Raw genomic sequence first — 27,485 nt, 5'->3', positions numbered from 1 at the left:
GCTTGGGGTGGTTCTAAGAGAATGGGACCTCCACTGAATTACTATTTAAAGGGAGCAGGAATGCATAGAACCTGGGAAGAAAAAACAACAATCGTGACAGAATGCCCCCCCCCCTCCCCGCGATTGTCACGCCCCCAGCACACACCCACAACACAATACAGACACGCCCACAAGGGACTACTTTGCTGGCACAGTTCTTTTACATTTTAAATGTATATGGTGGGCGTCTGCATAGCCTATGTCCTTCTACTGCAACTGCCCTTTCCAACGCTGTATTGGGTGTTGTGATTGGTGCTGTGGTTCCCGAGTTTGCCTGGCCAAAAGGTGCAAGTTCTCTCTTTATAATAGTAGTATAGATTGTCTAAAGTTCCCCTCATAATTCTCCTCTCCCCCTGCCTTGCGTCTCCCGCCTCCACTAAAACATTATGCGGTATATTTACATGGATAGAAATTGAGAGCGGCGTTAGCATTCTTGGTTTAATGCCACACTCCGCCACTTTTGGAAACGCACAACCAAGGTATTTACAGCAATACTCTGCAGCCCTGTGTTTCCGCCTACCCTGCCACAAATTACAGCTGCCTAGCCCCAACACAGGCACCTTGGACATAGTGCAAAGGTGACTGCGATGGGGGAATGATTGCTTATGTGCAGAAAGGGATACCTTTCTGCAATCATGCATGGCATATACTTGTTTTTATATGTGCTGCATAATGCAGCACACATAGAAACATCAAAAACAAGGTGATATACAACATTTCTGCCATTACTCCATGTGAAGACCAGGGGCCAGACTTGCAAGTACTGGCGCATCTCTGCATGTTAGCAGAGATGCGCCAGTTGCTTTGCGTGACAGAAAAACTAACCTTGCGCCACCATGGATGCGCCGCATTTACAATGCGGTGCACCGTGGTGCAAGGATAGACAGATGTGTGAAGCATCCTTTGTCGGAAAGGCAATGCATTGTTGGAGTCAAGTCGTAAGCACGACACAACTCCAGCAATGGTCAGGAATGCCTATTCCCATCATGCTGCGTCACTCCTTACACCTGCTTCAAGCAGGCGCAACGTTGTGACGCAGTGGCGTCATAAAAGTGACTCCGTGAAATTTTGTAGATTTGACTGTGTCACTTTTACGAGGCTTTCTTGCGACGGAACGCCGACCCGGCATACATTACACCTTGGCGCATGTACGCCAGAGTGGTGTTTGGTTTGTTGAGGCACAGATCTCAAGCAGGGCGTGGTCGTAGTACTTATATTTGCATATTTTCTGTGCAATGACATCGACTTCTTTTCTTCATTTTTCTGTGTTAAATTGTCAATTTTAACTTCTGTTAGTACTCTCAGATCTTTCACTCCTTCCCGGATGCATAGGAACAACGCAGCACTGCAACGGTGCCATTGAGAGACGCAGGGCTGGCTCCTGGGTGTCTTGTGCATTATTGAACTGTGAAAACTTTCTGCTAAGCCCGGCGAGGTGCCCTGGGGTACAGAGTATCTGCAGGTTCGCTGTGTTGCGGAGGTAACCTGGTGGCACTCCTCGGACTGGTCTGTAAGTGCACTCAGATTGTTGGGCCCGTCTGGCTGACTACAATGGGCAAGGACATGGCTTTTGTAGTTCGGACTGGACTATTCCCATGGGGCACAGGGTCAGAGCTGATTTGCATATCGCCATTGTCTAACCCAGGGTGGTGTGGAGTGCAAAAAAACGATGGATTTGGGTCCAGATCTTTGGACTGGGGTGAATGTGTGACATTGATCCACATTCTGTCCATCACCTGTTTTGTTTGCAATTGCCGCCATAAGTGCGCTGGGGATGCTCAGACGTGGGTCCCAGGCACTCCACACCACTGGAGTCAAGCTAGCCGGGCTGATGAGAGGTGTTACCTCGAAACTGGTCTGGTCCGTGGATGCTTGATTCCGTTCTGGGAAGGACATGGCTCTTGTAGTTCGGACTGGACTGTTCCCATGGGGCACAGGGTCAGAGCTGATTTGCATATTGCCATTGTCTAACCCAGGGTGGTGTGGAGTGCAAAAAAACGATGAATTTGTGCCCAGATCTTTGGACTGGGTTGAATGTGTGACATTGATCCACATTCTGTCCATCACCTGTTTTGTTTACAATGGGCAAGTCAGAGCCTAAGCAAGTGAAGCTGACCTTCTAAAATAAGAGGTCGACGCGTAATGCAGACGGTTCCATACCAGGACTATACTCCTGGAACTGTGCGCAGGGATGAAATCCATGGACAGCAAAATTGATGCCTTAGCAACGGGATTAGATATTGTCAAAAAGAAATTTGACATGCACGAACACCGTTTAGATGTCCTTGAAAACCGAGTGTCGGATGGCCATGACTCGCAGGCGGAGGCACGCACGCAGATCCTACAAATGGAGAAGATACTCGAAGTGATAAGTGCAAATAACGAGGACTTAGAAGCAAGGTCTAGGCGGAACAGCGTTCGCATCATTGGTCTTTCGGAGACCACGCCAATATCAAAAATGGAGCCCTTCGTTGACGGAATGTTACGTGAGCTCTTCGGGCCTGCTCTCTCCAGTGTCATGATAGTGGAGAGAGCGCACAGATCCTTGGGGCCCAAGCCCAAACCTGGAGCGCCGCCGTGCCCAATCATTGCACGATTACTAAATTATGCAGATAGAGACGCTGTCCTCAGAGAGGCAAGAGCGAAGGAACCAGTGGTGTATAAGGGAGATACATTGTCCTTTTTTCTGGATTACACGCTGACTGTTCAATCGGCTCGGAGGGAGTTCGTGCCGGTGAAAAAGTTGCTGAGGGCGGCGGTGCCCTACGCCATGTTCTATCCGGGGAAGTTGAAGATCACGCATGAGGAACAGTCCCACTTCTTTACAGATGCAAAGTCGGCTCTTAAGTTTACAAAACACATCTGCAAGTCCAAGCAGAACCGGAAGCGAGTGGAAGACGAACAGCCGACATCGGGACTGGATGATGCTGACTAAACTTTAGATACTATGGATGACTAACTAAGGGGCATATTATCAAGGGGGTTTATCTCCGCTTTTTTGGCTTTAAAAACCAAGAAAGCTGAGATCAAATTATCTCCCTATTACCTAGCTGTCGCTAACACCAGTTAGCGACAGCTAGTAGGAGATAGCGACCATCTTGGGCCCCACTTTGCATGTCAGTGATATTTATCACTAATGACATGCAAAGTGGGCGTGCCAAGATGATAGCTAACATCCCTATCTCCTATTACCAACTTATGGAGATATTCGCGCTAAGCGCGAATATCTCCAAAAGCTAACACCTGCCCTGATCAGTTCTTAGCCATGTTATCCAATGGGAGGTGGATAACATGGCTAAGAGCATTAGCTCGGTAATGCATGAATATCGCTGACTTTTCAGCGATATTCATGCATTGCGGCCGATTTTTATCGCATTTGCGATAAACCTTGGTAATACCAAGGTTTATCTGCAATAAAAATCACCGCAGCTCAGCTGTAAATTTTTGTCTCTAACCAAGCAATAGCGATAATTATCGCTATTGCTTGGTAATATGCCCCTGAGTGCCTTCTGACGGCCATGCCGTCCCTGAACTGTTTGCATCGGTATTGTTGGGACTGTGCTGTTTTGTATTGGATATAAGGGTAGAAGGTGGGGTGGCGGGACTGATTATTCTACAGGATGTCCTTTTGGGGTGGCGGGGGGAGCTGAAATATGTTAATTACATGGTTCATGTTCGGTGTCCAGCGGGGGTGACATTGATAAAGTTTCGGCGGCCGCACTTCGGTGCGTGTATACGCTGCTGTACCTCTTCCCCAGGAGAGTATCACCCATATGATTGGAGCATTAAGTGTGGGGAAGGTGGGTCTGGATCTCGACCTGATTGGGAGGTTAGAGTGGGAGGTGGGTGAGGGTGGACGGGGTTTCTGTGGTTTCAGTATGTATGTGTTATGTGTTTCCAGCATTGAATTTAGTCAGATTCGCGTTTCAGGCCATGTCGCTGTTGCTGTGCCTGAGCCGTGTTGCTGCTGGGTACGTAATGCCTCCCTGGGTTCTGGGTCATAAGCTGCAAGAAGAGGGATTTATAATGTATTATGGCAGATAAATGTTTGATACTGACCTGTAATGTCCGCTGCCTCATCTCTCCTAAAAAAGTAAGGCAAACGATAGCATACCTCAATAGACACGAAATACAACTTGTGTTACTGCAGGAAACGCACTTGGCACCACATGCGACGTGCGATGCTCTGAGTAGATGGGCAAGCTTCTGTTTGACAGCGTCGTATTCTTCTTATGCAAGAGGTATGATGATACTGGTCAAGAAAGGCGCAGATTTTCAAGCACTACATACTTATGTGGATGGTGATGGGAGATGTGCAATGGTATGTAGGAAGTTGCAGGGCCAACTGATTATTATTGTTAACATGTATGGGCCTATAGCTGATGAACCATTGTGTGTGGATCGTATTTGCGAACGTCTGAGAGAGTGGACGGATGCCCCTGTCATTTGGGGAGGGGACTTAAACACGTATCTGAACGCTAAGCTGGATAAGTCGAATCCTGTGATGTATCGTACCCCGAGAGTTGCTGAGAGGGTGCTAAGGGCTATGGAAGAGTTTGGATTGTGTGACGTCTGGAGACAGCGGAACCCACAAAAGCGTGAGGGCACGCCTGCGACACCTATGCATAGAAGTTGGTCAAGGCTTGACTACTGGCTGATTGATGTTGAGTTGATGGACTGGGCCGATGAAGTGGTGATGCTAGCACGCACACTATTAGATCACAACCCAGTGAAATTGATTCGGGGGAACCCGAAGGGTGTTCACTGCCCCTTTACATGGCGGTTTAGGTCGGAGGCACTTCTGGACCCTGTATACGAGAAGGCCATACACAAGGCCATAGTTCAGTATTTTGCATTATATAAAGGTACGGTAGAACAAGCAGGGACGCTGTGGGAGGCCTTAAATATCACCATTAGAGGAGTGTGCATCGGGACAGCTGCCGGCATACTGCGCGATATACGGACGCAGTTGCAGAGGATAGAGAGCGAACTGCGAGGCTTGGAGTGCGAATATGAGAGACAGCCCGCGGCGACAACACTGGCACGGATACGAGAGCTGATAGGGGAATACAACTCTTTTGCGGAGATAGAGGTTAAATATCTATCACGTAGGCATACAGCCAGGTGATGTGGAGAGGCAGGCAGACCAAGTCGCACGCTAGCATTCAAGATTAAAGAGTGGTTTGACCAACAGAGGGTGGATGTGATAGGAGATAACGAGGGTGGAGAGCACTATTCTCCGGAGGTCATTACTGAGCAATCCCGTGCGTTCTACGCCGATCTGTATAGCACAAGGGGGTCGCCTCCGGCGGAGGATTTTGACGCATTTTTGGAAGATATCGCCTGTGCCTGGCTGTCAGACGCGCAGCGTAAATATCTATGTCTCCCCATAGATGAGCAGGACATAAAGCTGGCGATAGCGGCACTTTCTAATGACAAGGCGCCCGGCCCTGATGGGTTAACGGTCGAATTCTATAAGAAATATGCTGACCTGATCGCGGCGCACCTGTTGGAAGTCTACGTGGAAGCGTATGACTCGGGGCTGCTTCCTCCATCCCTGAGAGAGGCACTTATTGTCACCTTACTCAAGAAAGACAAACCGGCGGACCGCTGTGAGTCGTTCTGCCCGCTGTCTTAATAAATTTTGGTAAAGATTCTCGCCACCAAATTACAGCCGCTGCTGCAGGGGCTGATACTGCCTGACCAGTCGGGGTTTGTGCCGGAGCGGTCCACCTCGCATAACCTCCGCACGCTCTTCTAGATGTTTCATGTCTTGGAACCTGATCTGGAAGCTGTGACGGTGTCGTTGGACGCTGCCAAAGCGTTCGACTCCGTGGAATGGCATTATATGCATCGGGTTCTGCGGCGCATGGGATTCCCTACATTGTTCCTTCAGTGGATAACGGTGCTTTACACGGCTCCGTCGGCAAGAGTGCCGGTGGGCAGAATGACGTCTGAGGCACTGCAAATTGAAAGAGGGACTCAACAAGGGTGCCCTCTTTCGCCTTTATTATTTGCAATCATCCTTGAGCCACTGGCTTGTGTTATTCGACAGCGTCACAGGTATCAATTTCTCTATATGCTGATGACATGGTCCTTTTTGTACGAGAGCCGTCCAGATACCTGGCACAGCTGCTGCGGGAATATGTGCGCTTCGGGCTCATCTCGGGCCTACACAATAACTGGGAGAAATCCTTCGTAATCCCGCTAACAGCTGGCACAACTCGGCCCAGTCTGGAATACCCGCTAATGTGGTCTACAGACCCAGTTAAGTATCTGGGTCTGGGTGCATTGTGACCCTGCTGTGGTGCTTCGGGTGAACTTTGGAAGGGCATGCTCGAAACTGGAGACCAGGGTTGAGACTTGGATTCTATTGCCATTATCGCTGGCAGACCGTATCGCTCACATCAAGATGGTGGTGTTACCTAGATTCTTATACTTGTTTATAAACGTCCCAATCGTGCTCAATATGGAATTTTTTAGGAATCTCCGTGGCCACTTAATCAGACTGGTTTGGGGGGGCAAAACTGCGCGAGTGCGGTGGTCGCTCCTCACCAAGGAATACGAGAGGGGTGGATTTGCGGCACCGGATTTCTACGTATATTACCTCAGTGAGCAGGCGCAGTATCTATATTATTGGTATAGGCCGCACGCATTCACTCCGCATGTTGCGGTGGAGGAGGGTGACGCGACTCCCGTCCCCCTGCACAGTATGATCACTCATATCTCGCGGGGCACCCCGAGATCGGAAATAAATACAGTTGATACAACGATCTCGGCGTGGCAGAGGATTGGGAAGCTAGCACAAAAGCTGCTGTTATACACGCCGGAAATGCGACTGGAGCATCATGCGCGCATGTCTGTCACGCACGAGGCACCATCTATGAGGGTGCTTAGGGAGGCGGGCATTTCTCATATGAGAGATGTCTACCCCAACAGTACTTTTATCACACAAGAGGATTTACGGCACATCATAAATCAGTCGCTTCTTTTTCGGTTTGCGATTCATAGACTGCGACACGCGACCAGAGTACATTATCCCACTTTTCCGCATGAGCCGCCAGCACTGCTTTCTCTGCAGATGGTTCTCACCACGCCTAATGATAGAAAGCTGATCTCTAGATTGTACACCCTTATTAAAGGTGAAACGGTGGATGAGGCAGATAAGAGCTGGGAGAGATGGAATGAGTGCTTGCCTGAGACTATCTCTGAAGATAACTGGAAGCATGTGTGAGGACTAAGCATGGGCAAATTTTGCGAATCTGGCGTTCGCGAATTTTGCGAATTTGCGAACTCGCAATCCGCAAAATCCGCGAATTCTTGCAAATTTGCGGATTTTTTTTGTGTTCGCAAGGGTTTCTGCCAGTTCGCGAGGGTTTGGTACTAGTTCGCAAGTGCGAACTTACTTGTCGGCTCGCAACGGTCGCGACTATGTTGTTTCTACGTCTGGTTCATCATCACAGCCTCCCAGCACCCTCTGTTTCACCACTGCCACCCTCTGTTTCACCCATGCCACCCTCTGTTACATCAGTGCCACCCTCTGGTTCATCATCATTGTAGATTATGGGGGGGGAAAGCAAGCACACCTGCCCTGCTTCAACTGACATGAATTAATTTGGGGTTAGTTTATTAATGTGTCACTGTTTTAAAATTTCAGGTCTGGCACCTGCTTTCTTATCAGTAATTTGCTTTCTGTTGCAGTGCAATTTTTTTTTCCAGGACCTTTGTGGCCTACTTCTAGCTATTCTATGAGCCTGCTGTGAGGGTCAGAGCAGGGTCATACAATTGTTGCAACTAGCAACTGAACTCTGGAGGGGCCCCAGTCAGGAAGCACTACAGGGAATGGTTACTAATGATGAGTTTGAACTCTTGCACCTGCCGAGTGCTTTCAGTTTTGCAAAACTCGTTTTTCTGCAATTTCGCAGGATTCGCGGGGCGCGAACACGCGCGAGATCGGATTCGGAAGCCGCGAATTTGTGCGAATATGCAATTTCTTTTTTTGCGGCGTGTTAGTTCGCAAGGTTTTGTGCGTTTTCATGAGCCGCTTGTAGCGCAAGGCGCGAAGTTACCCTCGCGGTCGTTCAAGGGCGCGGCCATCTTGTTTGCATGACGTATTTCCGTTGCCGGGCGCGAAGTGTAATCTCGCAAAGTGTGCAGCTCACCAGTACAATTTTGCGAGTGTTCATGAGGAACATCTCGCGCGAACTTACCCGCGCCGTCGTGAACAGGCGCGGCCATCTTGTTTCTCATTCATTGCTATGGTTCTGGGCATGCTTCTTGTATCCTCTCTAAATCTCTGCCATCCTTTGCTTGTTTAAAGTTTTTTTTGATCTATTTTACTTATTATCTATCCCTCTATTTTTCTAGCCCTATATTTTTGTGTTTACTGCTACTTTTTGTTAATTTTAAACTACTTTTTTAAACTCTTTTCTTTTCTTCTCTTCCCTATTCTATTTTCTTTATTCCTTTCTGCCCAGACCATGGTGAAGGGAGCCGGGAAGCATCCCGACAAGGGGAAGGGTCCCGCACCCCGTGCCAGGCTCCCGTGCGGGCGTTTGAGGGGGGAGCAGGTCGTACCCAGGGAGATCTTTAGCCCGGAGGAGGTGGGCGCACTCATTTTTTATATTCAGTGCCGCCTCCCCAGGACCATCATGGCAGGCGGCAAGATCGGAGGCGGGTACGGGATGCGGGAGCGCCGGAAGCGGTGGGATAAGGTGTGCCGGGCCATGTACCACCACTCTCGGGTCCGGGCGCACCTACAACCAGGCCACCCACCGCTGGACGGATGTCCTGACCCGTGAACGAGATCTGTCCGACCTGCTTGGCCTCGAGATCCCTGGGCTTGGTGAGTAGTAGTAGTAGCTATTTCTTTACTACTCTGTTTTCTCCTGCTGTGTTATTATATTGCAATTTTTTTTTTTACCAACAGCAATAATGCTGCTCATTACATTGTAGGTAAATTATATTTCAAAATCTTCTGTGCATTTCAGGTGCACTGCTCTCCTTCTCAGTAGTGTTGCTACTATGCTTATTTGTTTTCGATTTTGTGTTCATTTCATTGGCCTGTGAAATTATGTATGAGTGTAGTTTAAAGAACTGCGTAATGCTACACACTAAGGTTCAGATTTTTAATTACCGGCGCATCCCTGCAAAGTAGCAGGGATGCGCCGGTAATTGTGCGCCACGCCACTATCACCCATGGTGCGCGGTATTTACAATGCGGTGCACCATGGGCCCAAAACATCACCAAAGCGTTACGCATCTGTGCCGTAAGGGCGGCGCATTGCTGGAGTTGCGTCGCAACGATGGCGCAGCTCCATCAATGCTCTGGGGTGCCCTATATCCCCAATGCTGCGTCAAGCCGTACGTCTGCTTCAAGCAGGCGCAGGGTTTGAGTCACGCATCGTTGTCGTTAAAGTGAGTGATTGAAATCTTGTAGATTTCCCTCAGCCACTTTTAGGATGCGTTCCTGCGCAGGAACGCCCTCCCTTGCGCCGGAACGCCCCCTGATGGCGCAGGGCTTTACAACGTGATGCATCTCCCATATGCGTCACGTTGTTAATATACGCCGCACCATTGCACATCTTTTGTGCTGCCGCTGCGTCACAAAAGTCACGCAACAATGGAGCAAAAGAGCCGCAAGGCGCTTCTAAATCAGCTCCTTCAGACTCAAGTCCAGTCCTTCCTTTGTACACATGGCGATAAGAAGAAATAGTGGTGGTGGATTGATAGTTTGAGTATTTTAATGACGGGTTAATGTAGTAGGAAACTTTATTGTTGTCGCCGATCTGCAATCACGATGGACTTTGGCTGTCACTTCGCCTGCTGCGGACTGCTGCCTGCCAATCCTAGGCAAACCTTTTTAGTACTTTGTTTAGTGAGTTACATAAGAAGTTTCCAATTCGACGGTCCGCAAATCAAGCAATACTAATAACGTAGTAGACCACATGAGATTGGTCAATAATATATCCCGTGGAATAGTTGTCTATTTGCTATTTCGCCAAAATATTTTGTTACTTCTTTTGAAATGTTTGATTTGGTTGACAAATATCATCCATGTTTTCTGTTTTTCTTTCTATCATGTTGTACATCAGCTTCCCCCAGGGGCAAGAGGAGGACACAGGAGGAGGAGGAGGAGGAGGGTGCTGTTGAGGATGCAGGCCAGGATCGGGCAGGCGAGGGCTCCTTTGCTGGCCCCAGTAAGTTTTAATTTTAATATAGAGTACTTATTTTTTCCCAGCGTTCCTCATTCGATTTTTTCTAAATCGTCTTTGATATTCTTGAAGACTGGATCTAAATTCTTATCCTGCCTCGACTATGACTCCGTGTAGTATTACTAGATTATTCTTATTAGTCTGTCTGTGTAGCTAACTAAGATTGCACATTTGGCATTCCCATTGGACTCCCATTCTAGTCAGCAATAGCTCTATGCACTGAGTGCAGTCCTCTGGGATTGTCCAGAATGTCTTTTCAAGTCTACTAAATGTTTATGCTTTGACAATTGACAACAATAAAAAGGTGAATGACCACCAAGAAAGAAATTGAATAAGATACTACTTTACTTTTGGTTTGGATAGGAAGACAATCCATTCTACTACTGTTGCAGGGACAAATCTGCACAAACAGAACTATGGACACTAAATAATGCATTGCTTAGCTTATCAATTGTAATAGGTGCTGTTAGACTTTCCACATACCTCAGTGATAACAGACTTTGTAGTTGAACCCCCAATCTCCTTACTGACTAGATAGTGTGGCAGAGTCATTTAGCTCCCAAAGTCACCGATGATTATTCCCCAATGATGTCAGAGGCACGGACTCATGCTTGCAAAAATTGCAAAACCTTTAGCTCATCCACTCTAGTCTGGAGGACCAAAAACCACAGAGTCTATTTAAGTTTAAAAGCTTTATTAAAAGTAAACACATTTATTAAAATCAAGTTTGTCATAAGAGTAAACGTTTAACTGAAAATGGAAAAGTGCTTAGTGCTGACGATTAATTGGACACATTTCTTGTGGTCGAGCCGAGCTCTCACCTGGTTTTCTTAGAAGTCAAGCTTCTGTCTGTTCAGAGAAAAAGTGGTGCGTGTTAAAAATAAAAAGAAAGCATTCATCAGTTGTGCCAAAAAGTGCAGCAAGACAACAGCCTTCCCTGGAAAAAGGGACATTTTTACTTTAGAGTAGACAGTCACAAATTATTAAATTGTATACTGTTTTGTTCACATTTCTTTCTTTCTCCTAGACCAAATATTATATAGTAGTGAGTGGTGTATTCTAACATTATTAAATATACTTTGTAGGTGGAACATCTGGAGGCGGGGCCAGCGCGGAGGCGGCATTGGACGAGGAGGACAACTCTGGGGAGGAGGCGGTGCAAGTGCCGGACAAGGACATGCCTGTGAGGGATAACACGGTGGTGGCGGGCAGAGGTAAGCTATATATTCCTTACTCATTGAGATTGAAGACTGCAGAGTGTGCTTTCTGCACGGGTGTATTATAAATAAACCAGGTAGTAGCCTCCTCTAAATGTACTTCGACTTAACTGTGAAGTTTTTGGCGAGAAGTATCCCAATCAGATCTGAGATGAACTTGATGGATGGGATGAACGAAGAGCTTCACCACCTGCATGTACTGGACCTGTACATTAACGCAAGTCTGTCTCACTCACCATGGTGTGCGTCTGTTTTTCTCGGGTGCAAGTTCACTGCGCTGGCATTATGCCGGCTTGCATAAGATAACGTACCAATTTTCCTAAACAAGAGAGAAGAAGAAGAATAAGACTGGTGTACTATCATAGTCGACTGTAATGGAAGTCCATAGTGCTCGTAGAATTTGTTCCTTAAACTCCCACTAATGTTAGAGCAAGGATGAAGAAGTCGGAGGTTACATAGATACTGTCCTCAATAGTTATGTACTGTGCTTTCAATTTGATACTTGTACTGTGACAACTTTCTGCTCAATCATTTTGTGTTAATCTTAAGGAGCATTGGTTACAGACTATATCTTTCTTTCTTCATATAGTTGCTCCTTCCAAATCCAAGAGACCATCAAGGAGGAGGGAGCTGGCTCGAATGGCCCGGCAACGGAGGCTGAATGCCATTGTCGCTGAATATCGGCGGCTGGTGGCCCTGGAGGAGGAGGAGACGCAGTCTGGTACTACAACAACGTCCACTGGGACAGCTGCATCCTCCTCCGTGCGGGCTGCCAGCCAGCGCAGTGCTCCAGCGGTACGGAGCCGGGCTACCAAAGCCAAACGCCACCGCCGGGCAGCAAAGACAGCAGCTGCCCCCCACAGGATTTGCAAGGCACGCCGGCGCCGCTTATCCCTCAAACAGTCCTACCTGGAGCAGGAGGTCCTGAACTATAAGAACCTGGTGGAGGGCCTCCGCTTCGAACATGCCAGCCTCCGCAAGGAGCATGATGCCCTGGCTGCTAAAGTCAACAGCACCCTGCCGTAGTGTCACTTGCCCCTTTTTTAGAGACTATTGGGAGTTGGGTTTTTTGGGGACTTTTGAAGGACAATCGTTGGGGTTAGGGAGGGTCTTGCGGGAGATTATTTTGTTAGGGCTATAAAAATATACTTTTTGAAACTTTATCTGACCATACCTGTTTTTTACTGCTTTTGAGTCTGGTGGGTGGGGGTTTAACAGTAAGTTTGTTTTCCTGAATAGTCCTAGGACTTTAGTAGTACTACCGTCAATCTCTTGTCTCTCCTAATACTCCATTATATTACCTCCAACCAAACGCTTATCTTACCTGTAATTTCTGTTTGAAAGTAGGGCTAGGCCCAGGGCTGGCTCCACGGGAAATGGCGATTAAGGTTGCAATCCAGGGCGGCTGAAATTTCCTCCTCATTGCGGTGGTACTAGTGGTGTGACACAGTGGCAGTTGCATGGCTATGGAAAAAAAGAAAATGAAACCTGGTTTGTCCTTACTGTAGCATTACAACGGTACGATAGAGAATATAGCAGGTGACAGTACACTAGACTACAACAGTGCCACAATGTAGCCTAACAAATGGTAAAGTATTGATAGTATAACTTGTACTTGTGTAGGATTTCTTTGACATTGGCTACTACTACAAGAAATAGTACTAAAGCTGAGTAAGTCTAGAATATATCCTCGGATTCCTTCACCAGCCTGTTGCTATGACCTTACCCTCCCCAGCAAGTGTGTGGAATTATTGATGTCATTTAGTCACACATCAAGCAAAACCACACAACCCGGGGGAAGATGGTTAGGGTTTGTAAAATGGATGGGAATGGGGGTTTCTTTTTGGGTAGGTTTTGTTGAGAGAAAAAAAAAAGCACAGCATGGACAAACAATAATTGAACATAAAGAAATTTTTGGGTACAAAGCTAACCATAAATCTTTTACGTGACATAAAGGAAGTGCATGCACTACTGAATGCATTGTTACAGAAAAGTAAGTAGTACTTTCGACAACCGTGAATGACAGAATGCGACAGTACAGGGCTACATTAAATTAGGTTTAAAAAATAGCCGAAGTAAAACCTATAGAATGGCTGTAGGGATCAATTTAGAAGCAGAGAGAGATCCAAGAAATGCAGTCACACACACTCATTGAAGAAAAGAATGGATACTGTATCTGTATTGTTGTAGTTGTCCTGTTGAATTTGGTAAGTAAGTTGCATGCAGCAAACAATTCCTCTTATTAGCGGCACTCCTCCATTCCAGCTGACGCTTCGTCCATCAATGTTGGTGACCAGAAGACACCCTGTCCACTGCCTGCCTGGTGGATGCTGAATTGCGGCTCGCTAATGTGAAGCCTGACTCCATCCTTTTTTCCCCATTGCACAGACTGAAACCCGGCCTGTAATTATTGAACGAAAAACAGCACTGATAAATAAATATAAGGTATGTATGCTGTGTAGTGCAAAAAGTCACACTTTGATTTTTCTAATAGACAGTACAACATTTTTGAAAGTGCGTACTCTGTCTGAGTCACCTTTTGAAGGATAAATAAGTATGGGCAAATTAATTTAGCGGATCTTTCCCCTCAAGCTAGGTGTACTGTAAACTGTGTTTTAGAACAAAATTAGACCTTCCCAGCAGTGCTTCCACCCAGACCCTTACTAAAGCCAGTTGCAAAAATGTAGAAGACCCCCAATCAGATCTCAAAAAACGAGGCCTAGCAGAAAACTGGTGACAAAATTACTTCGAAAGTAAAAGTAGGCCCAAATACCCCCTTACCCACCGTGGATTGTATTCAAACCACTTGCAAGCAAGCTAAAGTATCCATAGCCAGCATCGCTCCAAGACTCGAAAACCCCCCCACCCAAACACATGCAATAGAAATACTGCTAACCCTAACGAGTCCTAAGTTAAGAATAGTGGCAGAGGCTTTCTTTAACTATGCCAAATCCACCCTTTCCCACCATGGATTTACTTCAAATGACTTGCAACCAAAATTACACATTCTCACGAGTGCTCTAAGACCCCAGAACTCAGTTGCAAAAATCTAGAACACCCCAAAACACATGCAATCCTGCTGCTAGGGCTAACCCTAACGAACCCTAAGTTACAAAAAGTGCCAAAAGGCTTTTCCTTATGGATTTTGTCCCAACCACTTCTATCCAGTATTAGACCTTCCCAGGAATGCCCCAAGACCCACCAACCCACCCGCCAAAAAGCACAACACCCCCAAACAGCCCAAAAGCAAAATCTCATACTTACAATATTTCTCGGCCTTCGGTCCAAACGCGCTGTGCAGCTAGGCCATAACTCCAGTTTTCCACCACGGATTTCCTGAAAAGCAAATGCAATCAAGATTAGAGTGTCCCAGCAGTGCTCCCAGACAACGAAACTCACCCACAAACAGCCGGAACCCCCCAAAGAGCACCTCAAAGGCAAGCAAGTTAGCAAAAACACACAAAACATTCTGCCTCCGATTTGGTCCAAACCACTTTTATCCGGTATTAGAGCTTCCCAGCAATGGCCCCAGAGCCGTCAACCCAGGAGAAAACGAGTAGAAGACCCCCAAACAGCCAAAGAGCAAAAGTACAAAAATGGGGACTTAGTCATTTTTTTGCCAATTTCCCAAATCACTCCGCGCGCGCTCTGCAGCTAGGCCCTAACTCCCCTCTGCCACCTTGGATTTGCTTCAAACCTCTTGCAAACTAAAGTATCCATAGCCAGCAGTGCTCCCAGACCCCGAAACCCACCCACAAACACCAGGAAGCCCCCCAAATAGGCCCCCGAAAATGCTACATTGAGCAAAATGTCAGAAATAGCAACAAAAAAAATCAGCGTGGATTTTGTCCCAACCACTTCTATCCGGTATTAGACCTTCCCAGGAATACCCCAAGACCCGCCAAAAAGCACAACACCCCCAAACAGCCCAAAAGCAAAATCTCATACTTACAATATTACGGAACCCCCCCAAAGAGCACCTCAAAGGCAAGCAAGTCAGCAAAAACACACAAAAAAATTCCGCCTCCGATTTGGTCCAAACCACTTTTATCCAGTATTAGAGCTTCCCAGCAATGACCCCAGAGCCGTCAACTCACCCGCAAGAAGTAGAACACCCCCACAAGTGCTGAGTCTTTCTTCATTGGGCGCAATCCAGCCCTCTGCTTTGATGGAACTTGTGAACCTGAGGAATGCAGACTGCGGCACCTTCAAATCAATAAGCAAACAAGTGAAGACAGTTCTGCTGATGGGCTTGTTTTTGTGATTAGGTGATTAAAGTTTGAATTATATTAACTGTGCACAACAAAGAAAGACAGACACACAGGAGTAAAAGTGAATAAGGACGAAAAAGAAAGTTATTGATTCACTGTCTCATTTTCAGGGCTCGGTGTCAGGGAATAAGAATAGGACTTCGTCATCATACTCTGCGAATTCAGGCAGGGTGAGGTCAGTGTCACCGAACAGAGAAAAAATTCCCTCATCTTCGTTGCTGTCCTCCTCGTCTTCATGCGGCGTGCTTTCTCGTACTTTGTAATCTGGTGGTATGAGGTGCTGATTCATCTTGATCATTGTTAACCTCTCCACATTTTTGGGCGAGAGGTGGCCCCGTTTGGGAGTTACAATGCCACCAGCAGCACTGAAAACACGTTCAGAAGACACGTTTGCGAGTGGGCAAGACAAGTAGTTTAAAGCCAGGTTGGAGAGCTGTGGCCACAATTCTTTTTTCCCATGCCAATACGCCAATGGTTCAGCATTAACATAGACCTCTGTTGAGTCATTCAGATAGTCCTGCACCATCGACTCAAGGTCCTCCAAGGTTCCTCCACTTTGCTTAGCTTTTGCTGTGACCTTTTGAGAACCAAACCCAAGCCGATTTAGCCAATCCTCTTTAGCATCCAATGTTACTGTTGTGTCTGGTGCAGATGATCCGGTTGCCGGTGTGTTTAACGGCTGAGAGGTCACTTGTGCCACAGGTGCAGAAGTGGATTGTTTTGACTGGGGATGGCCTGCTGATGCTGATGCTGATGTACTGCCTTTTCCATCAATATTCTGCCGTTCTCTTTCAAACCTCTTGGCTGACAAGGCTAGCCAACGTTTGTACTTTGTAACATCTTCATCAGCAAAAGGAAAGAATGCTCGGCCTGCCAGCGCCTTTTTGTAGCGTGGATCCAGAATAGTAGCACAAATGTAATGCTGGTGTGAGTGGATCATTTGAAGACGTTCATCACCTTGTAGGCGCTCTAATAATTTCTCCGCCAAAACAAAAGGGTCTTTGTTTTTTTCATCTTTTTGAAACACAGAAGACACCTCCTTCAGTTGGTGCTCCAGCATGTACAACAATGGGATAGCTTTTCCCAAATTACAGTCCTCCTTGCTGACTGCACGCGTGAAGACCTCAAAAGGACGAAGCATGCGTGTCAGGCTTTTAACTATGGCTCAACAATGTGGGTTGCTGAACTGTTCCTTTAGACAGGACAGTGTGTGTGTCTGGCGTGACCGGAGGTGTGGTTGTAACACCCTTGGGCATCCATTATGTTGGAAGAATTTGCCTCACACACCCATACAGGTGTCATGCTTCATCATTGGCGTTTGTTCCTCGTCGGGGAGGCGGTGCAATCCCCGACGGGCTCACCTCAAAGAGGGGCTCTTTGACGGAGATCTTTTGATTCCAACTGCCTTTTGGTGAAGTGTGGGTGTGCGGGGGGTGTAGACTGTAGCCTAGGTGGTGATTTAAAATGAAGTAGAGGGTACCGGAAACAATTTTATTCTGGGGGTCCCCTACTGCAGCTTAAAAACGTGGAACTAGGTGCCAATAAGTTAGGTATAGTGGCCCTAGATTAGATTTGTCATGGAATTGGTCAACATGTTTCTCGCATGGGCTAGGTATCCGCGATTCATCAGGACCTATATTATATAAAAAGAAGGTCTACAGACATCAAACAACATGCTAGTGTCATGTGCCTAATACCAGTAATGTGGAGTATTTAATGTTACGTCTGTATTTTTATCCTAAGCCTAATGGTCATGGACTAGAAGCAACAACAATGCTCGATGGGTTGGTACTGCCGGGAGGGGCCCCTTGGTTATGGCTCTCCTTCACCGCGTACTTGCTGAGTCACCTACCCTTCGCCACCGAGCTCGGCTTTTAACTATGTCCCATTGCGCCGCACCCATCCTCAGGTCCTTGTGAGCTGTACCCTGTTTTAAGAAATAGTGATCGAGTACCGTATACTGCTCATACAGACGTTCAAGCATGTAGAAGGTTGAGTTCCAACGTGTTGCCACCTCCTGGATGAGTGCTTTCACTGGCATTCGACGTTCATGTAGCAGGCTCCTCAGATGCTTCTGGGCCTTAAAAGAATGGCTGAAATGGTTGCACATTTTTCGGCAGGTGTCCACTACCTCGTACGCTGGACTGTCTTTCTCACTCAAGAATTTTTTGACAACCAGGTTTATACAGTGCGCCAAACACGGCACTCTGAAATAGTGACCCAGCTCCATGGCCTTAACTACATTGGAGCTATTATCCGTGGAAACATAACCAATCTGGCGTTTTTTTGGGGACAGCCAGTCAAGGACCTTTGTGTTAAACTCATCCAAAATGTTTTCTGCTGTGTGATGTTTCTCCAAACCAAACATGGCTAGTGTTGCATGTTTCCGAGCAGCTTTAAAAACTTGGTCCGGGTCAACACCTGCGTTTAGCTTTTCTTTATCCCCTGAAAAAGAGACCCAGTGTGCAGTAATCACATGTAATCAGCGCCTGCGCCACTGGTCCACATGTCTGTTGTCAGATGTATAGTGTGAACAGCACTCTTCTGCAAAGCTGCCCCAATCACCTCCAGCACATCTTCATGTAGTGCTGGAACCGCAACTCTGGCAAAATAGAACCGGCTAGGAACCTTCCATTTAGGGCAGAGCGCTGCCACTAATTCTAGAAAACCAACACCTTCTACAAAAGAAAAAGGGAGAAGGTCCAGAGCTAGCATTTTAGCCAGCTTAGTGTTATACGGACGCGTCAGTGGGTGGTTGCGTTCATAATGCGCTTCTGTAAACAGCATCTTTTTAATGTTGCCCTGGACCAAGCATTTACGGGATGATGATGATGATGATATCTTCGACCCAGTTAAGCTCGCTGATTAACTTTTTCGCATTGGTGTCTCACTCTCTCCCACACTCTTAGTGTGGCTCACATGGGGTGTGCTGCTGACAGGGGTACTGGGTGTAAGTGAAGTGTTTGACACGTCTTCTTCCTCCTCGTCATCATCAGATGAAACAGCATTACGTGCAATTCGGGCTTCCTTGATCGCCTGTATGTGCGCAAACCATTTGACAGCGTGCTTTCTTTCAAGATGACCTCTCTGGCCTCCGGTACCATAGTTGGAACCAAACTTACCACGACTAACTGCCAACTTACAAATGCTACAAATGGCAAAGTTTTCCTTTTTTGGGAAAACACTAAAGAAGTCCCAAACCAAACTGCGGACTTGAAATGTCTTTGGGGGCCGGAGGAGGCGGCGATACTGGTGGTGGTGGTCCTGCTGCTAATGCCAGATGAAGTGGAGGATGTGGATTGCCGAACTTCAGTACGTTTTGAACTTTCACCACCACTAATTGAAGTCGAGGTGGATGGAGGTCCCTTCTGGCGACTAAGAAATATGGAAGCGGTAGGTGTTGGTGTAGTAGTTAACTCCAATGATTGTGGTGTTTCTTCCATTGCCTCTCCGTCGACAACATCATCACGCTCAGCAGCTTCTTGGGCTAGGGTCAAAATGTCTGTTTGCTGCATGCCCGCTGGGGCTGCAGTGACCTTTATGATGACTGGGTCGTCGTCGTGAGAGCCTTCATCCGCAGCAGTATCCGCCACTTCTTGTTGAGCCTCATCACACTTCATAACTATGAGTTTTTCGACAACCTTCCTTTTACGCTTAAGTACCTTTGTCAGATCATGGTGTGCCTCACTCTCAGACGGCAGTGGTGCTGGTTCCCAATTGGGATCCATATCATCAGAAAGAGGTGGGCTTGAAGAAGATGTAGACACCAACCTTGATCTTTTCCTTGCTAGGGATGTGGAAGACAATGAATGATCATCAGGAGGAATGGCTTCCTCAAATGATACCTCGGCTTGATTGTCGATTTCCTGATGTGCCCCTACTTCGGGAGAAACAACTATTGTGGGCACTTGTGACCCTCCATGCACCTCTGCTTGCGCATCTCCTTGCGCTGCCTCTCCTTCCACATGTACTTGGGCTTGTACTTGCACATGTGGTTGTTGTTGCGGCTGTGGTTGTTCAACACTTGTCAGATGAGTTACAACAACCTGTGTTGATTCAGGGACATTGCTGCTACTTTCTTGCGATGAGCCAACATCACTGGTCGATGGTGATTGAAGAAGTACACTGACTCCCTCTGCAGCACTCAAGGGCTTGGACTTAAGTTGGCGTGGTGGTGGTGGTGGAGGCACTGAGCCCAATGGAGCGGGGTGCTGCTCCCAGCTTGGTCCCCAGCAGATCCCGCTGCTGCTGCAGGCGTACTTTTTTTTTTACTCCCAAAAAACGCGGCGGCCGGCACACCAGCCTCCTTGGTAACTTGCTTCTTCTGCTCCTTACTGGCAACTTTCTTGCTAAAGGAGCTACGGAGAACTTTTTTTGGGGCCATCTTCTTCAGAGCAGGTCAGAACAGCAGGCCGCAGTTTCACGAGTTGCAGAGTTGTCTGTGGCCAGACGTGACGTTGCGTGACGTTATGCTGCACACACACACCGCTGCAGGACTTCTTCCTGGCACTGGTGGTTCTCTTGAGTCTTGTGCACCTAAAAGCAATGGAAGACAGAGGAACATCAGTTCAGTTATACACCCCAAAAAAATCGAAAAAAACAGAAAAATCAGCACAATCCCATGCCCTCCAAGATGTTTACATTCAAGACACCCCACAGAAAGACTAGGTCCATGCAACACTCACTAGTCACTACCCCTGGTGAAAAGGCCACAACAACAGGCCCAAAAAACGAAAATCACAGAAAAGTCAGCACAATTCCAAACCATCCAGCCTCTCCATGATGTTTAAATTCAAGACACCCCACAGAAAGACTAGGCCCATGCAACACTCACTACCCCTGGGCATAAAGGTTGAAAACTAGGCAAAATGGTTGCAGGCCTAACAACACTGCCTGAATTCAAAATGGCCCCCTCCCTCCCAGCACATGGCCTGGGCCTGTAGCAGCACTCAAACGGCCCCCACCCACATGGCCTGTCCCCATGAACACCCCAAAAAAACGAAAATCACTGAAAATTCTGCACAATCCCAAGCCACCAACCCCTCCATGATGTTTAAATTCAAGACAACCCACAGAAAGACTAGGCCCATGCAACACTCACTACCCCTGGTGAAAAGCCCACAACAACAGGCCCAAAAACGAAAATCACAGAAAAATCAGCACAATCCCAAACCATCCAGGCCCTCCATGATGTTTAACTTCAAGACACCCCACAGAAAGACTAGGGCCATGCAACACTCACTACCCCTGGGCATAAAGGTTGAAAACTAGGCAAAATGGTTGCAGGCCTAACAACACTGCCTGCATTCAAAATGGCCCCCTCCCTCCCAGCACATGGCCAGGGCCTGCAGCAGCACTCAAAATGGCCCCCACCCAAATGGCCTGTCCCCATGAACACCCCAAAAAACGAAAATCACAGAAAAATCAGCACAATCCCAAGCCATCCAGCCCCTCCATTATGTTTAAATTCAAGACAACCCACAGAAAGACTAGGCCCATGCAACACTCACTACCCCTGGTGAAAAGGCCACAACAACAGGCCCAAAAAACGAAAATCACAGAAAAATCAGCACAATCCCAAACCATCCAGGCCCTCCATGATGTTTAAATTCAAGACACCCCACAGAAAGACTAGGCCCTTGCAACACTCACTACCCCTGGGCATAAAGGTTGAAAACTAGGCAAAATGGTTGCAGGCCTAACAACACTGCCTGAATTCAAAATGGCCCCCTCCCTCCCAGCACATGACCAGGGCCTGTAGCAGCACTCAAAATGGCCCCCACCCACATGGCCTGTCCCCATGAACACCCCAAAAAAACGAAAATCACAGAAAAATCAGCACAATCCCAAGCCATCCAGCCCCTCCATGATGTTTAAATTCAAGACAACCCACAGAAAGACTAGGCCCATGCAACACTCACTACCCCTGGTGAAAAGGCCACAACAACAGGCCCAAAAAACGAAAATCACAGAAAAATCAGCACAATCCCAAACCATCCAGGCCCTCCATGATGTTTAAATTCAAGACACCCCACAGAAAGACTAGGCCCATGCAACACTCACTACCCCTGGGCATAAAGGTTGAAAACTAGGCAAAATGGTTGCAGGCCTAACAACACTGCCTGCATTCAAAATGGCCCCCTCCCTCCCAGCACATGGCCAGGGCCTGTAGCAGCACTCAAAATGGCCCCCACCCACATGGCATGTCCCCAGGAACACCCCAAAAAAACGAAAATCACAGAAAAATCAGCACAATCCCAAGCCATCCAGCCCCTCCATTATGTTTAAATTCAAGACAACCCACAGAAAGACTAGGCCCATGCAACACTCACTACCCCTGGTGAAAAGGCCACAACAACAGGCCCAAAAAACGAAAATCACAGAAAAATCAGCACAATCCCAAACCATCCAGCCCCTCCATGATGTTTAAATTCAAGACACCCCACAGAAAGACTAGGCCCATGCAACACTCACTACCCCTGGGCATAAAGGTTGAAAACTAGGCAAATGGTTGCAGGCCTAACAACACTGCCTGCATTCAAAATGGCCCCCTCCCTCCCAGCACATGGCCAGGGCCTGTAGCAGCACTCAAAATGGCCCCCACCCACATGGCCTGTTCCCATGAACACCCCAAAAAATCGAAAAACACAGAAAAATCAGCACAATCCCAAGCCATCCAGCCCCTCCATGATGTTTAAATTCAAGACAGCCCACAGAAAGACTAGGCCCATGCAACACTCACTACCCCTGGTGAAAAGGCCACAACAGGCCAAAAAAACCAAAATCACAGAAAAATCAGCACAATCCCAAGCCATCCAGCCCCTCCATGATGTTTAAATTCAAAACACCCCACAGAAAGACTCAGTGCACCCACCACTGAGTACCCCTGGGCAAAAGGCCCCAAAACAGCCAAAAAATCGAAAATTCCAAAATTGTAGTTGCAGCAACTGTAATGTCCCAAACAAACTTACTTGTGAAATTTCTAATCCAAAAGTGATCCAAAGAAAGTCAAAAAGGCCTCATATCCAAATATCCAGCAGCATCCACAAAAAGAAATCCTTCCAGCTCCAGATCCAAATGAAAAGTGACCAGGAGATGGACAAAGCACTGGGAGGAGCCTGCTGGACAGGAACAGGAAGTTGAAGACTGTGGGGCACTTCCTTCCTCCCACCCCCCCCAAAATGGACTCCTCGCAAAAAAAGTGCAGGCAAATGTCAAACTGACGAGTTATTCAGATAAAAATCATCATTTCCAGAAGGTTTATGGTGCTTGCTGTTGGATTTCTTGTGCAGAATTGCAAATTTTGTATTTTCGCGAGTGCGAGATTGTTGCTGCTCGCCGCATCTACAAGCTCGCAATTGCGAAGTCCCGCGATACGTGATCACGGCGTACTCGCGTTGACAAACTCTCGCTGTGCAAGTTGGCAAGCCGCGATGACGTAATCGCGCTCGCCAAATTCCCGCGGGATCCCGCAGCAAGATCCAAAATGGCGCAGCACTCGCAAAATATCGAGAAAAACAACTCGGCAAACGCTGAATGACGGTAAGTAAACGCCGCGCGCCGCAAAATTGTATCACCAAGAAAAAATAATCCGCTGCGTGCGAATTTGCGGATTTTCTGTAAATTCGCGAGCGTTCGCGGATTGCGGATTTACCGAAAATCCGCGAGCGTAACGGATTTTGCGCTCACACTTAGTGAGGACTAACGGGGAAGCTCTGTATGAATGGCAATTTTAAGATCATTCACTTTAAATATATACATCAGGTGTACTACACTCCGGCACGACTGCGCGGGTATGGACTGCGTGAGTCGGCGTGCTGTGACAGATGCGGACAGGATGATGCAGACTTCATGCATCTGGCGTGGAATTGCAGGGCGGTGGCGAAGTTCTGGGTAGCGGTGGTGGATTGCTTGCAGAGGATGGTTGCTGTGGACCTACCTTGCACCCATCTGGTGTGCCTCCTATGTTGTGTGCCACATGTGAGGGGGATGAATGGCAACTTTGTGCGACTGGCGCTACTGATGGCTGCGCGTAGGGTGGCGGTCACATGGGGGTGGGGTAACCGGCCCGTCCTCAAGGAATGGCTGAATGACCTGGTGCACTGCCGAGATAACCTAAATGTATATGCAGAAGAACTACCACTTAGATCAAGGCCAAGAGATATATGGGAGCCGCTAAGACAATATCTGCTAGATATGACTGAGTAAGCGGTGGTTGAATGCGGATACCCACGGGGGGCGTGGGCTGGCAGTGGGAACGGCTAATAGGCTCTTTTACTAGTGAAAGCGCGGCTTGGAGGGTACAGCTTCATAGGCGACCAACGGGGCGTCAGTGATCTGCAGTGGACGCAAACTCATGACTGATAATGCACATTTTGTCCTGGGTACAATTTGCATTCTCTTTATTTTTTGTATGTGGTCATTGTGGATTTTGGGTTTAGGTACGCTATGTTAGCTTGCTTAATGAATTGGAGACTATAATTGCGACGTGTGGAACTACTATCAGAATTCAGAGTTGAATATTGTAAAGAACTGTATCATTTGTAAAATGTATGTGTATGAGCCGCAATGCTGACAAAGATGTACCATGTCTTTTTTCTTATGTCTTGTCGATTTGAATAAAAAAAATATATATATATTTCACTCCTTCCCATTTTAATCAAAGTGAATATATAAATTATGACCATAATAAAAGTAGGTGTTACTTAGTCCTACGGCGTGAAATTACATCTTTACATGTTAAGAATATAGGGGCATATTATCAAGGACATGCGATGCATTATCGCCGCTTTTATCGGCAGGAAACTGCTGATAAAGCGGCGATAATTGCCTTGATAATATGCTCTATGAATTCCAATCGAAGCCCTGTACCTCAAAACCCAAACCTAGCCCTGAACCCTTAAAGTACCCCTTTACCCCAAAACCCAAACCTACCCCTGAACCCTAAAAATAACCCTGTACCCCAAAGCCCAAACCTACCCCTGAACCCTAAAATACCCATGTGCCCCAAAACCCAAACCTAGCCCTTGAACCCTAAAAATACCCCTGTACCCCAAAACCCAAACCTAGCCCTGAACCCTTAAAATACCCCAGTACCCCAAAACCCAAACCTACCCCTGAACCCTAAAAATACCCCTATACCCCAAAACCCAAACCTAGCCCTGAAAACTAAAAATACCCCTGTACCCCAAAACCCATACCTATCCCTAAACCCTAAAACTACCCCTGTACCCCATAACCCAAAACTATATCTGTACCATTAAAATACCCAAACACCCCAAACATATACCTCAGTACCCCAAAACATATACCCCTATACCCATACTTACCTTATCCAAATATAAAAAAAACATGCTTTAACCATTCATGCATTTACAACGAATTTCGTTGTAAATGTATGCGTGGTAAAAGCATATAAAATGTAATGCCAAGCATTATAATGGCATTGCGGAGTCATGGTACTTTCGTAATGAAAGTATGCGGAGTCATGGTATGCGGAAAGAAAGTTTCGGTAAGTACATTGGTGGCACGGCGGCCCACATCTCCAGCAACATACTCATATTTTTTCACCACCCATTTGAAAAATGCACAGGTCTCTCTCATTGATGGCCAGCACCGACATACACTTTTAGACACACCTCCCACCACAAGTTCTAGAATTGTGAACTTTAGAGCTGGGGAGCTACGTTTGAATCTCGGCATCAGCTCAACATCCTGTGATTCCAGGCAAATTGCTTTGTCTCCCCGTGCCCACCACAAATGAATGTGTTCTTCTGTAATGTAAATTGTGCTCATGCCATGTTGTCGAGTTCGCGCTATATAATATTGCAAGGAAAAATAAAGTAGGGAAACTCGAGTTCACACACTACTGAACGCGCACTCCTAAGTGCATCAGCAGTGCACTGTGAATCGGAGCGTTTCACAGGCCTGTGACAGATAAGAAATGCTATCTAAACGAAATCCTACAAACAATATACTACTGGCCGTCAGCAATTCATACCCGGACAACGTCGGGACGGGTTGCTAGTTGGATATACAGGTTGAGAAGCGGTCTGAGCAGGCGTTAGTTTTCAGCGATCTTTGCGCTTAGTGCACATTTTTTAATTGGTACGCCTGCGTTGATAATAGGTGATAGCGATGTTAGCGACTGCTTTCAGTCGCTAACAGGTTCAATCAATCAATCAGCAAATTTGTAGAGCGCGCTACTCACCCGCTAGGGTCTTAAGGCGCTGGGGGGAGGGGGAGTCGCTACTGCTCGAACACCCAGGTCTTGAGTTGGTTCCTGAAGGAGAGATGATCCTGGGTCAGCCGTAGGTGGGTGGTGAGGGAGTTCCATGTCTTGGCCGCCAGGTAGGAGAAGGATCTTCCTCCGGCGGTGGGTCTGCGAATTCGTGGGACGGTGGCGAGGGCGAGGCTGGCGGATCGAAGCTGGCGAGTGGGTGTGTACAATGCGAGGCGGCAGTTGAGGTATTTGAGGCCCATGTCGCGGAGAGCCTTGTGTGCGTGGGTGAGGAGTCTGAAAGTGATCCTCTTGTTGACGGGGAGCCAGTGCAGGTCCCTCAGATGGGCAGAGATGTGGCTGTGACGAGGGATGTCCAGGATGAGTCGTGCAGAGGCGTTCTGTATGCGCTGGAGTCTTTTCTGGATTTTGGCTGTGGTTCCAGCGTAGAGGGTGTTCCCGTAGTCTAGTCGGCTGGTGACGAGGGCCTGGGTGACCGTCTTCCTGGTTTCGGTGTGGATCCACCAGAAGATCTTTCGGAGCATGCACAGGGTGTTGAAGCAGGATGACGAGACGGCGTTGACTTGCTTGGACATCGTGAGGGAGGAGTCCAGGATAAAGCCCAGGTTGCGAGCATGGTCTGTTTGCTTGGGGGGGCGGGCCCAGGGCAGGGGGCCACCAGGAGTTGTCCCAGGCAGAGGGAGATGGTCCCAGGATGAGGTACGCCCACTTTGCACGTTAATAGCGATAAATATCGCTGACATGCAAAGCAGGCTCCAAACCGCTTGCTATCACCTACAAACTGTTGCTAACTGCTGTTAGCGACAGCTTGCTGATAGGGCAATGAAATTATCGCCGCTTCTCGGCCGCAAAAGGGGCGATAATTTCATATCGCCCTCCTTGCTAATATGCACCCCAGTAACTTAGAGTCTCATAAAACCTGTGAAGAGAGGTGACCTTCCATTAGATCCTCTTGCTCTAAAACAATTTAATGTGCAAGAGTAAGACACCCCTTCTGGTTAGTGCGCCTATGTACATCTCACTCAACATACGCACATGACCACCACATGAAGACCAATGTGGTCTCACATACAAGCTTCCGCTATCCAGGTATTCGGCCTTCCCATTTATTAAGCGCATCTCGGACGCGCTTAATAAATGATCCTCACAGCTGCAGCGACAAGGTCACCGTCAACTCACTTGAACCGTTCGTCATCGGTGGGCATTGCACTTCCATGCCTTGTGGTTACCTCCGAGTCCTCTCTGCTTGCAGGTTCTTCACTTGAAGAATTCACCCTTGGATTCCACTGGATTCCTGCACAGTCTTCTCCAGCGGCATCTTTCCTGAAGTCATTCATTATGGTCTAAGGCGGTTTCCAACGTCCCTTCACACCTGTGCACCCAGCTTCCCTGGTGTAGGTATCCTGGTTCCTGGGGCATCCATGGGTGGGTTGACTCTCCAACCTTCTGTCTTCCATGGGATTTCTTCAGGGTCCACTGGGAATGGTCCTTCTTAAAAACTGCA

Source organism: Lissotriton vulgaris, chromosome 1_1 (genome assembly GCF_964263255.1).
Source record: "Lissotriton vulgaris chromosome 1_1, aLisVul1.2, whole genome shotgun sequence".
NCBI classification, from domain to species: domain Eukaryota; kingdom Metazoa; phylum Chordata; class Amphibia; order Caudata; family Salamandridae; genus Lissotriton; species Lissotriton vulgaris.
Note: the sequence above shows the minus strand (reverse complement) of the source record.